Genomic DNA, 15728 nt, shown 5'->3' on the forward strand with positions numbered 1-15728 from the left:
CCCTGGGAGCCAGAAACCAGTACAGGCTGACCGTTGCCTGGGGGTGTTGTCTTTCTAGCTCCCAGTTGACCCTCACAGCATTCCAAAGTCTAGAGCGGGGAAGCCTGCTTTTACCCAAGAGAATTGAGAATTCAGAAAGGTTTAACATTGGACGCGCAGCAGTTCAGCACAGCTCACTGATACCTAGCGAGTGCCAGGAACCATGCCAGTTCCAGGTTAATGGTGGAAAGGGGGTATTTTACGAAGAGATGGGAGTGACGTCAAAGTCTCCACTTAGTCATGTCTATAAGCGTTAAGAAGGAGGAAATGAGCAGCCCAGGACTGCATTTTGATAGAAATGTTATTCTGTTTCCTTTCGTAGGGAGATAACCTGCGTTCTTCCTCGCATAACACTTGCATGTTTAAACAGTTTTCCTACTGAGGAAAGTTCTCTCCCTAAGAATCAACCACGTGAAGTACTGCATAAACACCTTGCTGGAGCCCACCTACAATCTCCACCGGTTGGGTCGGGGTTGCCCAAGGCCTGCTGTGCTGCTGTGAAGCTCACAGGCTCCGACTCCTGCTCGCCCTGCCCTCCCTGTCCTCCCTATCCCCACCCCCTCCTCCCCACCTGCTCTCCCACCCTTCCAGCCCTCCTTTTGAAACAGGGTCTCACGCAGCCCAGGCTGGCTGCATCCAGAGGATGACTGAACATCTGTTCTCCTGCCTCCCCTGCCCAAGTGTGGGGACTACAGCTGTGCTCTGCTCTCCCAGGCAACAAATAAATTAAAAAAAATTTTTTTAAAGTTTCTAAAACAAAAATCCCACTGAATAATTCATGCTGTCCTGATACATTGCAGAGCGTCCTGGCCTTGAACTCCCTGGAGTCCTGCTTCCGGCCCAAGGTCTGAGATTTCCGGCATAAGCCATCAGGCCCCACTTCAAGTTCTCTTCTGAACCTGATTGGTAAAGTAACAAAGTTACCGTATTCATTCTCCAAACTCCAGTGTCTTAAACACTGACTGATATTTTAAAGTGCTTAATAAATGCTTGCTAAGTGACTACCTATTCAGAAACAGCATTAGTAGATTCCAGGGAAACCAAGTAACTTGTGAGAGTCAAAGTGCATTGAGTTCTATAATTATAACAAGGAGGTCGAATCCCAGAAAAGAGCAGGGCTGATTTAAAAAGAATTTAAGTTTTTTATTTATGTATTGTGTGTGCATGTATATGTGTCTGTGTCTGTGTGTGTATGTGCGTGTCTGTCTGTGTGTGCGTGCATGTGTCTGTGTGTGTCTGTGTATGCATGTCTGTGTGTGTATGTCTCTGTGTGTATGTGCGTATGTGTCTGTGTGTCTGTGTGCATGTGTGTGTGTATGTCTGTGTGTGTGTCTCTGTGTGTGTGTGTGTGTGCATGTCTGTGTGTGTGTCTGTTGGTGTATGTGTATGTCTCTGTGTATATGTGCGAGCGTGTCTGTGTGGGCGTGTCTGTGTGTGTGTGTGTGTGTGTGTGTGTGTTTGTGTGTGTGTGTTTGTGTGTGTGTGTAGGCAGGGCCTTTCACTGAACCTGGAGCTGGGCTGGTGGCCAGCAGGACTAGGCGATGAGCTTCCTGTCTGCTCTGGACAGCGCTCCGCACAGACACATGCACAGCTGTGCCTGGCCTTTTACGAGGGCGCTGTGATTGCACATGGTTCTCATGCTTGCATAGCAAGAGCTCTCACTTACTGAGCTGACCTCCGGTACCTAGAAATATATAGTTGGTATGCCGACTAAACAATTTACTGACAATAAATCATAAACAAATTCACTTTAAAACAATTTTTGGGGTCTGGGCTTGGTGGCATATAGCAGCTGTGATCCCAGCACTTGGGAGGCAGAGGATTTCTGAGTTCGAGGCCAGCCTGGTCTACAAAACAAGTCGAGGACAGCCAAGGCTACACAGAAAAATCCTGTCTCAAAAAACTAAAAATTAATTAATCAATTTAAAAAATTTGGTACATGTATACTTCTTTGAACTTTTTTTTGTTTTTCTGAGACAGGGTTTCTTGTTTAGCCTTGGCAATCCTGGACTCACTTTGTAGATCAGGCTGGCCTTGAATTCAGAGATCTGCCTGCCTCTGCCTCCCTAAGAGCTGGGATCACAAGTGTGCACCACCATTCCTAGCTTGGTACATGTATAATTTCATTAAGGAGGAAAGACAGTTTGTATTCTGATGAAGTGGATGTTCTTGTTTGTTTTTACATAAAGAGCTAATCTTGGCAGAATATTTGATTCTGTAGGCTATAAAACATTAGTAATGATTTTTATATTTGATGTTTTGATTTTATAATAGGTACTGGAAATACTGCTTTACATAAATACATTGTAAAGAAAAACAACAACAAAATACATAATACAGAATGGCTGAAACTAGTTTATGCCATTTCAGAGATTGTTTGACATTCTGTCCAAATCTCAAGCCAAATTCATTTAATGTTTCTCTTTTTATCTCTTTTTAAAAATGAAACTTAGGTCAGCATCTCAAACAGTAATTTTTTTATGTTTTGGTTGTAAGCCTAACTTTTGTTTAGTCTCAAACAGTAATTCTTTAAAAAAATTTTTTTTCATACAATGTATTTTGATCATGTTTTCCTCTTCCACAACTCCTCCCAGATTCTCCGGCCCCCTCCCCCCGCCAAGCCAACTTTGTTCTCTTTCTCCCCCCCCCCACTTTATTTTAAAAATTAAGATCTACTCATTTTTATTTTATGTACATTGGTGTTTTGCCTACATGTGTGTATGTATGAGGGTGTAGAATTCCCCAGAATTGGCGTTACAGACAGTTGTGAGCTGCCATGTGGTTGCTGGGAATTGAACCCAGGTCCTTTGAAGAACAGTCAGTGCTCTTAACCTGTGAGCCATTTCTCCAGCCCCTGTTCTCTTTTTTTCAAAAAAGAAAAATATCAAAACAGCAACAACAACAACAAAACCAATAAAGCAAAAGAAAGCCAAAACAAAATGAAACAAAAAGCACCCAGAAAAACCAACCACAGAGTTCATTTTATGTTGGCCAGCTCCACCTGGAGACTCCATTGTAGAAAACGGATTTTCCCTTGGTCAGCATCTATCAGTTGCAGATAGCTTCTTGGCTAGGAGTGAGACCCTGTGTGTACTTCCTCCTCTCGCTGCTGGGACCTCCTCTAGCCTGAACCTGTGCGGGTCTTGTGTATGCTGCCATAGTCTCTGAGTTCATATGTGCATCGTCAGTTCTGCTGGGTCTGGAAGACCCTGGATTTGGGAAGTCATTCATCACCTCTGGATCTTACAGTCTTTCCTCTTCCTCTTTCACACAGCTCCCTAATCCTTCATGGGAGGGGTTCGGTGAAGACATCCCACTTAGGATTGAGTGCTCCAAAGTCCCTCGCTCTCTGCACACTGTCCAGTTGTAAGACTCTGTCAACCACTGTAAGAAGTTTCCTTGGTGAGGGCTGAGTGACTCAGTGGCTGTGTGTGGTACAACCGTGTATCATTAGGAGTCTGCTTATTGCTGTTCACACAGGAATATTTTAAACATTCTAACACAGTACAATCCAAAGCCGTGCTAATTTGGTAACTATATACCAAGTGACTGTAGGGCAAAAGAAAAAGTTTTTGTTTCCCTTAATTGAGATAAATTTCTATAACAAAGAGAACACTGTACATACAGTAAAAAGTACTAGAGTTCATAACATACAGTGGCCTCTAACCTGAGCCCAGCATGCAGCAGGAAGCGCTCATTAGTGGTGCGCGGCATGACAGACAGTATGCAGGGGAAAATGTGCATGTTGTGTGTTCAGAGACAAGGCTGCAGTGAGGGTGCTCGGCAACCATGTGCCAGAACACAGCAGGGTCATTGCACACTTGACTTTGACTTCATTTTCAGTCACTGAAATTTCAGAAACTGTTATCAAAATTTTTGTGACTGGCCATATTCAGTTTTCAACCCCGTCTGGGACCAGAAATCAACCACTTAAGAGCTGGAGTTAGGAGATTTTTGTGTTCCACCCCCCACCCCACTCTCGCCCCACCCCCATCTGCAGGACAACACAGAGGCGGAAGTGCAGTGAAAACTCTTCTGACTTGGTGTCATGAAAACATGTTAAGTATCTGAAGATAGTATTACTCCAAACTTGGCCCCAGGTTGTTTTCTGGAGGAAGAGTTAGAGGCTGCCTATTTCACAATTTGTAGGCTACGTTGTTTTTGCCGCAACTATTAAAAGCAGATTTAGCCGGGAGACCCAGGCATGAGGATGACAAATTCAAGACTGACCTGGACTACCTAGTACGGTCCTTCCTCAGAAACAGACAACAGAAATGAAACAAGCAAAAACTCCCAACCAACCAACAAAAAACCCAAACCAAAATGAAAAACAGACTTAGTAAATTGGGGGTGGGGGTGGAAGTCTTCCTACCTTAATTAACCTAATGTAAGTAATCCCCTGTAGGTGTGCCCAGAGCTGTCTCCTAGGTAACTCTAGAGCGTGTCAAGCTGGCTAGCCTAAGCACCACAAGCTATTTTAATAAACACACACACCCTCCTGCGTTGAAAGCATTAATTTCTATCTCTGAGCACCCGGGGTCCTCTCAACCTCGGCAATGGCAGTTGCTGTTGTTTGAATAGGCCAAGTGTCTCCTGAGCAGTTAAGGGTGGGTGTGGCCCAGGAGAGGTGGGGACCAGGAGGAAGTAGTTAGGCCACTGGAGTTCTCCATTAGAGGGGGTAAGCTAATTATTGTGGGACTCTAGTCTTTCTCTGGCTTCCCTTGTGCCACATGAAGACACTTTCTCCATGCGGTCTTGCCCCATTTAACATTGGTGCTATATATGTCCTGGACATCCAGAACTACAGGCTGAATAATCATCTCTGCTTTATAATGTACCTTATTATAGTGATAGATACTTAATACAGAGACAAAGATCTGTTTCTGTTTTGTTTTTCTTTTACTAAGGAAGTTCTTCTGGAGGTTGCTGTTGCTCAGGTGCTATTTTCATAGAAGCATCAGTGTGACCTATAAGTAGATTTATTATCCTGTGCTGGCACTGGAATTCCAGTGTGTGCTTTGTACCCAGTTAATTGGTGCAATGAGACATACAAGGATTTTCCTTTATTTCATTTCCTATTCATCACCTAGAAATTCCATTTATAACGACATGTGGCCATTCAATATTTATTTTTTCCTCTCTATACACTTGAATAACCATCAAAATTCAGTTTTCAGAAGTCATTGTCAGAAGAAAAAGTCTAGCTGGGCATGGTGGCGCACGCCTTTAATCCCAGTACTCGGGAGGCAGAGGTAGGCGGATCGCTGTGAGTTCGAGGCCAGCCTGGTCTACAAAGCGAGTCCAGGACAGAGAAACCCTGTCTAAAAAAAAAAAAAAAAAAAAAAAAGTCTAGTTTGGCATAGCCAATAATTTGTGAATTTAATAAATCAAATTTTGGCATAAGATATATTTCAGTAATTTAAAAAGTATTATTATTACTATAGGAAGAAATACAGAATTTAATTTTGAAAGTTTCTTTTTAAATCGGGTGTTTACTTTCTATTTTAACCAGGAAGTCCCTAAGGAAAGTTTTTTACTCAGCAATTTTATGCTACAGTATTGCTTGCCATAATAATGATATAAAATCAAATTACATTTCTACCCTGTAAGTCAAACCAAAACAACTAGCTTGATTATTTTGTGCAATGCAGTAAAGCTAAACTACTGCGTATATCTGGGAATCTTTTTAAGCTGATTTAAAGTTAATAGAAAATGGGGCTAATGTTCATGGATCATAAATGAGGGAGGCAATCAAACGGGTCAAGTACTGACCTGCACGAACACCCGAACCCGCCTGTTTCCCCAAGCAGACATCTGCAGAGCAGTGCTCAGTGCTTAGTTGAACCATAAAAACAAGAGCATGCTTTACCCGAAGAGGCTCCGGCCAGGAGCTTGCCTTCGCTACTCTGGTATAAAATACGGGCTATGGTGAATTTGACAGAAACATTCTGATATTTATTCAGCACAGGATGCTTGTTAGAGTCTTCCGGGCCAGTGGATAACTGAAACGTGTGAGGACGAAAGCAGATGAGGCTATAAGGAAACATTTTACAGAGAGTCCTTTTGAAGATGCGAGCTGATTTCGTATCACGTTCTCCAAAACCTGATGCTGAGAGGAGACGCAGGTGCGATAGAGTGGCTTGCAAGAACTGTTTTCTTCTGAAACAGTAGAGCACCTGGGAGGCAAGCCGGAAGGGGAAACGGGGCAGGCAGTGCTTTCCACATTAGCATTAGAATTCCGGGGGACTCCACAGCATACATTACAGAGAATTTATTCTACCTGGAGGCAAAGGAACTGGAATTTCATACTTCACAACCAGCCTTGGCTAATTGAAACAGATGAGGATTTCTAGGCACAGTCAGTACTCACGCCTGAAGTGGCTCGAGCAACCCAGGGGTAACTTTGTGAAGCAGGTTGCAGGTCCGACAACATAAACAGTAGAACGCCCAGATGGAGTTAAGAGAACCAGATTTCCCACTTAGAGCATCGGCAAATAAAACGTATGCGAAACAATGGCTTCCACGCGGGCGCACACCGGTCAGTAAGAAGCAGAAGGCGACAAGGCGACGGGCAAGTCGAGGAACGAACCGTATTACTGTTTGGAGAGCTCTCAATCTGCAGCAAGGAGTGGGCAGCGTAGGTGGACTCTCGTGGTCTGCAGAGCATGGCGTCGTGGTTAAAAGTATGCCCACAAAACTCATTTTAGATACACAAAGCCAAGTGGATTAGAAGTGAAAGGAGGAAAAAAAAGATAACTCATGCTAAGAAACCCAGACTGGCCCTCCTACCATGAGGCAAAGTAGGCCTTTATCTGCCAGTTTACTAAAGTGACCTGATAATCCAATCACTTTATCTTTAATATAAATGATATATGTGAACAAAAGCTGATAGATTGAAAATAGAGTCTATAACTATTCCCCCCCCCCCACACACACACCTTTTTGTTTTGAGACAGGATTTCTCTGTGTAGCCTTCGCTGTCCTGGACGTGCTTTGTAGACCAGGTTGGCCTCAAACTCACAGAGATCCGCCTGCCTCTGCCTCCCGAGTGCTGGTGAAAGACCCCCGAAGGGAGACCCTCACTCAAGCCTCGGGATGGCGCGCACCCAAAGACGCACAAACGACCGTCTTGCTGTAAATGCATGAGGTAGTTTATTGGCGGAGCTCCGGGTCGACACGTATCTGACGCAGGAGACAGAGGGGTCGACCCAGAAGCCCAGGGGTTTGGGGTTTATATGGGCAAGGGTCAGGGGGAGTGGGAAGTTTTGGCGCGGCCACACACAATTGGTTGTTTCAAACATTTGAACATCAGCAAATTGTGTAGGCAGATCTAGGGTAAGCTCAGACTTAATCATACGGGAACAGTTCTTGGTTCCTGTTTTTCTTGAAACCCGACGGTAGATGTTTTATCTGAGCTGACAACACATCTGGTTAAACTCAAACCTGGAACATTGTGTGCGGGCCTTAAGGGGGATTAAGCAAACACCATAAGATCGGATGAGGGGTCTTGGCCCATTACTCACTTGATCATGTCTGGTACCTGCTTCTCTCAGGAATTTGCCCTTGTGTATCCTCCCTATCTTTTATGGCCAGCAGGACCCTAGAATACTCAATAGGTCTTTGTTTCCTAGCTCCGCATTCTTTGTGACTTATCATCTAGGGCCTTGGGCTAGCATACCTGCCGACCTGCACTCTCAACTATTTGGGCTTATGAGTTAGAGAGCTAATTAAAAATTCTCTCTCTCACTGGGATTAAAGGCGTGCACAACCACACCTGGCTAACTATCCTATTATTATATCCAGAGATTCTAGAGCCCATCTCTCAATGATTTATAAAAGAACCAATCAGAAAATGAGAAAGAGTTTAGAAAGCCTATAATTGTCAACTATCAATATGGTTGAACTTGGAGACCATTCTACTTTAAGACAGCAAAATGTACATTCTTTTCAAATACACATGGAACATTTACAAAGTTATGTTCTGGATCATAAACATACATATATAACATAAACATGATATATCACATATATAATTGAATGAAACAATCTTTTGAAGGATTTGTGATCACAATAAGTCAATAGTTCAAATTTTTGAACTACCTAAAACATTCTAGCAAACATTTTGAGTTTTACTTTGGAAATACAAAATGACAAGTTAAAACAGAACTCTGTATTATAGTGCGCACCTACAGTCCCAAGACTCATGAAGCAGAGACTGTGTTCTGGGCTAGCCTGAGCTATATGGTGAATTCAGAGACAGACGGAGACACATAGCGATCCGCTTATCTCAATTTAAAGAAAATGCTCACCTAAGCTGTTTTTCTGTATATAATTCCAGTAGGTATTGAGGTCTGTGAAAATTAATTTTTGTTACTGCTAGTTTATAATGTCTCTAAATTCTGTATCAGATATTTCTAGCTAGCATTAATGATGTTTAGCAAATGTCATGATGTTGCCTCAAACCAAGGTATAAATAATATAAGCTTAGCTAAGAAAAGGATCATCCACACATAATTCAAATGAGTTACTATTAAATTAGAGAATTTGGGCTCTGTTGCTACAAATGTGGAGATATGACAGTCATGATGCTGTAAGTGGCTGCCCCAGCTTCAGTATTCTTAATATTAGGTAATAGTATATGAATGAAAATGTAGTAAAGTAATTATAAAAAATAGCAACATCCACTGGGCATGGTGGCACACACACCTTTAATCCCAGCACTTGGGAGGCAAAGACAAGACAGTCTCTCTGAGTTCCAGGCCACCCTGGCCTACATACCAAGTTTAAGGAGAGCAAAGACTGCAAAGTAAGACCTTGTCTCAATAAACACACACACTAACTAAACATAGCAACACTGTAAAACTGTTGACTAGATTGTGGTTGAAGCCATGATGGTTAAGCTTCATTGTGAGCATGACTAGACGGAGAGTCAGTATGGAAATACATCTCTGGGCGTGCCTGTAGGAGGGCTGACTGAGGAGGGAAGACCCACCCTAACGCGTGCGGCACCATCCAATCGACTGTGCTATGAGACTGACGATGCAGCAGCCAGTGAGCGGGACGCCAGCAAGCAGCTGCCTCAAGCTTCTGTGGTACAAAGTCTCAGCCACGATGCAGCACCCTTAAACTGTGAGCCAGAGCACCCCTTCCTTCCTGATGGGGCTTAGGAGTTAGCCACCACATCACTCAAGAGCACAGGAAGGACCCTGTCCCTGTTCTCAGCGGAATCCTGCTTGGCTCCTGAAGTGCCCCTCTCCTGCCCTCTCTCTGTCCCTGGTTACTCTCATGGGGAATACTTCCTTCAGTTTGATCTGGCATGTGAAATTTGCAAAGTCCTTTGTCTCTTTGGAAGCTTCCGGATGCTTGTCAGTTGGATTTTTTTAATATAGGATTTCACTATGTAGTCCAAGCTGACCTCAAACTTTCAGTCCCCTGCCTCAGCTCCTGGATACAGGGTTACTGACTTTGCCACCATGCTCAGTTCTTTACTTAATTTTTATATAGTAAGTAATTTTCACAAAACTATATCAGACTGGACTTTTTTAGAGAGGAGGGGATGATTACAGAAGGATGGGAGGAAACGCTTGCAGGGAGTTTGGGAGGCTATGATTATAGGAGCGTTGAGCCCCTGCCCTGGTGTGAATCATTCCCTCATGCTCCTCAAACGGAGGCTGTGCGATGTCCTCCAAGTGATGCCACATTCATTGGCTTAGCTACCTTTGTTTTACTAGCCATTGCTTTTTGTTTTATTGAACACACTTATAGAGGTTGGTTCTCTCCTTCACTGTGTGTAGGTTCTGGGGACCTGACTCAGGTCATAGTGTGTGTGTGATGACAGGCACCTTTACCCTCTGATGTCCCCTTTAAAATAGCTGTGTATTAGATAGTAACTAGTTACTCTGACTAAATAGACCAGAAGCACCCTGAGAGGGGAAAGGGTTGATTTGTATCAAGTTAGAGTCCATCACAGAGGGAAGGCATGCTGGGAGTCAGCTCCATGGTGGCAGCAGCTGGGCCAACTTACCTTGCACCTCAGCGAAACAGGAGGCAGCTGAGGTGACAGGAATTGGGGCCACAGGACTCACCCTCATGATTAACTTCCTCCACTGAGACTCCACTATGTAAAAGTTCCACAGCCTTTCAGAGCAGTGCTCCTTAGCTGGGGACCGAGTGTTTAATCACACGAGCTCATGGGGGACATTTCATCATCCAAACTGCAAGACCGGCACACGTATTGATCCCGACCAGTGTGTGAAGTACCCTGCGAGATACGAACTTGGAGAAAGACCTGTTGTGTTACACATTGTGTTGAGTTAAGCACTGCCATCCCTAGGACCAGTGGCTGCAGTGTGTGTGTGGCAAGACACCCAAAGTCATCTCCTATTGCCACATAGTATTGTCATGTCCTTCTGTCTGTCTGCATGTCCCCCTCCCCTCCCTCATCCCTGTCAGCATCAGTATGTGTGTCTCTCTGGGCCTGCTCTTTACTTGTCACTCTCTCTTTTTTTTTTTTTTTGCTTTCTGAGACAGGATTTCTCTGTGTGATAGTCCTGGCTGTCACTTTGCAGACCAGGCTGGTCCCAAACTCATAGGAAAAAAATCCACCGGCTTCTGCCTTCCAATTGCTGGGATTAAAAGTATGTGCCACCATGCCTGGCTGTCACTCTCCTTTTTATGTGATGTGCATTGTATGAACTTGAATTAAAATGTGCATACTCACACATTAGCTAGCTTGAGCCACAGAGAAAGTGTGGGAGAGGGAGGCACAGGGAGAAGGAGGGAGAGGGAGGGAGGAAGGGAAGGAGGGAGGGAGGGAGGGAGGGAGGGAGGGAGAGAAAGAGGGAGGGAGGGAGGGACAGCGAGAAGGACAGGGGAGAACCAGGAAGCCTCATTCTTCAGGTTCTCCCTTCTGAACACATGCTCATTCGTTTCTGCATGTGTCTCCAAGTTTACTTCATTTTCCCCCTTGCAAATGTCAGCTAAAACATCCTAGGAGTATTGTCACGAGCCTTATCACACACCAGGGCAATTCTGCTGATCTCAGACTTGGCTGAATGCTTGAGAGGTTGTATTTGCAGCGATGTTATTGATGCTGACTGCTGGGTTACAGATCATTCTTAAAATTTACCTTTTGTATCCAGGCATGGTGGCACACGCCTTTAATCTCAGTGCTCGGGAGGCAGAGGCACACAGATTGCTGTGAGTTCGAGGACATCCTGGTCTACAAAGCGAGTCCAGGACAGCCAAGATAACATAGAGAAATCCTGTCTCAAAAAAAAAAAAAAAAAAAAAACCAGAAAACAAAAACAACAACAAAGAAAAACAAAAAACAAACAAACAAATTACATTTTGTTTTTCATTAAAAAATATCCTTATACTGGGCCTGGTGCTACACGCCTTAAATCCCAGCAGTAGGGAGGCAGAGACAGGAGGATCTCTGAGTTCAACGCCACCCAGGGCTGCACAGAGAAACTCTCACTTGAACAAGCAAAGAAGAGTCAGCTGGGTTGTCTCGAGGGCCATCAAGGAAGGCCGTGCTCCGGGCCTCGGTGTGTCCAGCTGTCTTTGCAGGTTTCCCACAGCCTCTGCACCATGTGTGCCTGTCACACTGGATTAGGACCCACGATAATGCCTTCATTACACTCACTTTCCCCTCAGATTTCCCGTCCTCAAGTGAAGATTCATCCGGAGGCATTCTTCTAATGCCTTTTTCCTTTAAATTACATCTTTTGCCAAGTTCAAAGATACAAATTCCGAGTCGATTTATTTAGTATGACGGCAATAAATAGATCCATCAAGGAAAAGAAGCCTCAGCCATCTTTATAGAAGCTGGTACTTCATACTTCTCTCTCTCAGTGATACTTGTATCATCGTGTGTGTGTGTGTGTGTGTGTGTGTGTATGTGTGTGTTTATGTGTGTGTTTGTGTGTGTGTATGTGTGTATGTGTGTGTGTATGTGTGTGTATGTGTATGTGTGTATGTGTGTGTGTATGTGTGTGTGTTTGTGTGTGTATGTGTGTGTTTGTGTGTGTGTGTATGTGTGTGTTTATGTGTGTGTTTGTGTGTGTGTATGTGTGTGTGTATGTGTATGTGTGTATGTGTGTGTGTATGTGTGTGTGTGTTTGTGTGTGTGTATGTGTGTGTTTATGTGTGTGTTTGTGTGTGTGTATGTGTGTATGTGTGTGTGTGTGTATGTGTATGTGTGTATGTGTGTGTATGTGTGTGTTTATGTGTGTGTGTGTGAGAGAGAGGGAGAGGGAGATTAGAATGTCTCTCCTGAGGCAGTCATGACCACTGTCATCAGTGTCCCAGAAACCCTTGTTGGCTAGAAGCGGTTGGCGATTCCGTTTTCTAAGTAGTCTCATGCCATTCCCTCTGACTTGGAAGGCACTGGCATGCCATCTGTCTTCCCCAGAAACGGCTGTTTGAGTTTCAAACTTAGAAAGGGCTAAATTCTCATAGTAGGTAGTTTAACTGTGTACTGATTGTGAGGGATTGGCAAGTTACAAGGCTTCTGAGCTTACTTTCTTCATTTGTAGAGAGAGATAAGATTATTACAAGGCTTAAACAGAATATTTGTATTGTGCTTAGTAAGATCTGACACATAATCAATGCTTCAGAGTAGTAGTAATAATAATTAATACCCATAGAAACCACTATTTTCATTCAGGCCTGAGGAATAAAGTTGTGTATATAAAGGAACTCATAGACTAGTGGAGTGTGAGATTCAAAAGTGGCTTGAGACATTGAGAAGACATTTAAAAAATATTTTAGTTTATTATAATTTGTTCAGATTACATCCTGATTGTTATCCCCTGGCTTGTATCTTCCCGTTCTCCCCTCCCCTCCCTCTTCCACCCACCCTGTTCCCTCCTCTTGACCTCTGACAGAAGGGGACCTTTTTGTTATTGAGACTAAATTTCAGCTATATAAGAGGAATAAGTTCAAGAGATATATTGAAGAATCTAATTAATGACAAAGTAATATAGTATACCTAAAAATTGTGATTTTTTTTACACCATAAAAAATCTATGTGGGAAGTAATGTGTATGTTAAATTATTTGATTTACCCATTGCACAGTGTATACTTATTTCCAGACATCACATTGTCTAACCAAAATATATCAAAAGTTTTTTCAAGTTACAGTGTATTCCTTTGGCACCTAAGGCTCAGGTAGAAAGAGTACAAGAGCCAGAGGACCAGGGACTTTGTTGTGAGACTCTGTCTCCTAGTAACACCAGAAGCTACTTCCGTAAAATCTCATTCATTAGCCTGACTGCTCAAACGCCAGCTGGACAAGGATGGCGCTGAGGAACTTGCCAAACTCAACAGGGAAAAGCCCATGAAGCCTCTGTGAAGTTTCAAACCTGGGATAAATGGCTCAGGTGCCTATTTAACATATCAAAGCACACCTGATGGCCGGGTTCTTAAAGGGCTCTCCCGACTGCCCCTCCCTGAGCTCCCTAGCCCCTGGGCTGCCCTTCCCTATATAATCCAACCATTTTGGTTACCACTGTTTGTACCTTTGGGCTTCCTGGCTGCTGCACCTGGTTTCCCTGCGCTCCCCCCCAACCAAAGCCCCCCTCCCCCCACCTCCAGCTCAGAGTCATGTCCACTCCAGAGTTTCCCAGATGCCCCTGCCTCTGGCTATGCTCACCCACAAATCTACACTGGACCTGCTCTTCCACCAGTCCTAGGGGCAGCCATGTTTCCTTTCCTCCTCCTTCCTTCTTCCTTCCTTCCTTCCTTCCTTCCTTCCCTTCTTTTCAGTCTAGTGCAGTTTCAGCACCACATGAATGAAAAGAATAAATAAAGAGGGAAGGAAAGGACATGTCTGCTCCTAGGTATAATGGAGGGCCCTGTAACAGGAAGAGACTGAGGGATGCTGGGAAAATCTGTTGGCCAGCATCTGCTTTGATATGTTAAATAGGTACAACAGCCATTTGTCCCAGGCATGAAACCTAACAATTTCTAATTTAATTCCATTGTTTAGAATTTTAAATCATTGAAACTTATTGCTTTACATATGTGCTAACTTCCTGAACTTTCATGTGTTTATAAGTGGAATAAGCATTATATAGATGTTGATCAGAGGGGTTTATACTTTTAATTAGTCCAAGATGACCAGTTGTCTACTGTCTTGCTAAGTGCTTTCACCTTACTGACTTATAAGCTGTTACTATGATCTTATTAGTCGTGTATTTCCCTGTTTCTTCCCTTCTCTCTGTCAATTTTTGCCTAATGAATTTTAATGTTCTTTTTAGGAACACATGCACTTAGATTGTTAGATTTCCCTGATTAATTTCCCGCATTTTATCATATAAAAATTTATGCTTTATCTTTTGTAATATTCCTATCATGGACTGTGCTTTTCATGTTGATGGATATCACAGCATCTCTATACTTCTGTCTCTGTAATACATATTTTCCCATTTGTTACTTTAGTCCCATTTTGTGTTATATGTCTTTCTCAGGATCTATATTTTTGGACCGGGCGTGGTGGTGCACGCCTTTTATCCCAGCACTTCGGAGGCAGAGGCAGGTGGATCGCTGTGAGTTCAAGGCCAGCCTGGTGTACAAAGTGAGTCCAGGACAGCCGGGGCTACACAGAGGAACCCTGTCTCGAAAAACCAAAACCAAAACAAACAAAACAAAACAAAAACAAAAACAAAAAAACCCACAAAAACAAAAACAAAAACAACAAAACCCAAAACCGATATTTTCTGTTTTTGTATCCAGCAGCTCTTTCAGTTGCCTGCTCTGTCCTGTTGTTCTGCTCACTTTATGTCACAATGGGCTAGTGATGTGTTGGTGGTAGTGTCCTCCCACGTGTACGGACATGGTGCTGACAGCATGCACCATTCGGTTATCAGCCCAAGTTTGACTTCAAGCCCTACAGATTCACTAATCTACATTTCATACAAATAGAATCATAAATATTTGATCTTATGTCTTACTTTTACATTTTTGCTTAGGAAAATGTTTTTGTAGTCTATTTACCAAAACGTCATTATTTTGCAGACTGAATTATGTTTGGTAATATACATATGCCACATTTTGCTCATCCGTCTTCCTGCCGATGGTCATCGGGACATGTGTACTTGTAGCGTGAGGGATGCTGCTGCCAGCACTCATGCACATGCTTGCGTGCGGCCAGACGTTCTTATTTTTCCTGGGTAGGTGGTTTGGAGGGCAGTTGTTCAGTCATTTGGTAGCTCTTATTTAACTGGTTGAGGACTTAAGCTGTTTTGAAAAGGGCTACACGTTTTTCAGTTTTTTCCACTTTTTCATGAATACGAGTCATGATTCTTTTGACTTTTCAAAAATGGAAGTAGTATCTCATCGTAGTTTTAATTTGTGTTCGGAAGCAGAACTCAGGGTTGCCTCCTGAGGGAACGCTAATTAATACGCTTCAGCCAGAAGGAAAGAGAAAAGAACCCTGTGGGATACTTCGCGCCACCCTTTTTATCGGAGGCTGGGGTGGTGGGGACGCTGGTGCCAACACACAAGGAGGTCACGTGGCTAGGAGAACGCCCTTTTGTTCAGAAAGGAGATGGGAATCCTTAAGCCAAATGGCACGCTTCGTTCCATGAGCTAATTTTTGACCCAGACATTTCTAGAATGTATAAGAAAAAAAGTCAGTGTCTTCTGTCCTGGCACAAGAAGCTCTTCTAGAGATAAGCTGTGA

The 15728-nt window shown here is 43.5% G+C and overlaps 1 long non-coding RNA gene across 1 annotated transcript; it reads left to right on the forward strand.

The window, feature by feature from the left end:
- Positions 1-820: 820 nt before the first annotated feature.
- On the forward strand, positions 821-14738 carry LOC311596871. The gene is made up of 2 exons (XR_014779014.1): positions 821-945; positions 14515-14738. It is a non-coding gene; the product is annotated as an uncharacterized lncRNA (long non-coding RNA).
- Positions 14739-15728: the final 990 nt, after the last annotated feature.

Source organism: Acomys minous, assembly GCF_964271855.1.
Source record: "Acomys minous genome assembly, chromosome: 4".
Taxonomy (NCBI): Eukaryota; Metazoa; Chordata; class Mammalia; order Rodentia; family Muridae; genus Acomys; species Acomys minous.